General features: G+C 56.7%; 1 protein-coding gene across 1 annotated transcript in view; it reads right to left on the reverse strand.

Moving 5' to 3' along the window:
* The window catches only part of MAST1 (microtubule associated serine/threonine kinase 1), a 54,531-nt gene that overhangs the window by 53,127 nt on the left and 730 nt on the right, over positions 1 to 674 (reverse strand). The window lies entirely within an intron of this gene.

Below are 674 nucleotides of genomic sequence, written 5' to 3' on the forward strand. Positions count from 1 at the left end.
CTACATCTGTTTATGCTGATGTCAGTGTGACACAGTATGTGAGATTCCTAGATATGACATCGTGTGTTGTGACATTGTTGGATGCATGGATGGGAATTGCCACACATGTGTGCATCTTGGATGACATAATTGTGTGTGTGGATCACCATGCAAGTGACATCTTACTAGGTGTACACGACGTGGTGCCCCTGTGTGTCTGTGCATGGTTCTAACCTGTGGCAGCTGCAAGGCTAGGTATGTGTGGCACCTCCCAGTGTATCTGGGCCACTAGGGCTGTTGTGTGTGTATGTGTGTGTGACATCATGTCCTGTGTGACGCTGTGTGTCACTATTTTCAGTGTAAGGCTGTGTTCTGGGGGGGGGGTTGTGTTATGATAAACCCCCCCTTTTTTCTACCCCTCAGCATCCCAACTCCCGAAGAGGGAGCCCCAAGCCCCTCCGTCCGTCCCCTCACCCACAGCCGCAGTGACTGAGCATATTAGCGCGTCCAGGAGCACGCGGCATGGGGGTGGGGGGAGGCCAGGCTGCGGCTATTGTTCTGAGGGTGCCAAGCCCCCCAGCCTCCCCTTCTTCCTCTACCCCCACCAGGCTGTTGGAGCCCGCAGCTCCAGCAGACAAAGGCGCCACAAACCCCCAGTGGCGCAGCCCCCTCCCCCCGCGGCCGTCCTCTCCAGC

Source organism: Mandrillus leucophaeus, unplaced genomic scaffold (genome assembly GCF_000951045.1).
Source record: "Mandrillus leucophaeus isolate KB7577 unplaced genomic scaffold, Mleu.le_1.0 Scaffold463, whole genome shotgun sequence".
NCBI classification, from domain to species: domain Eukaryota; kingdom Metazoa; phylum Chordata; class Mammalia; order Primates; family Cercopithecidae; genus Mandrillus; species Mandrillus leucophaeus.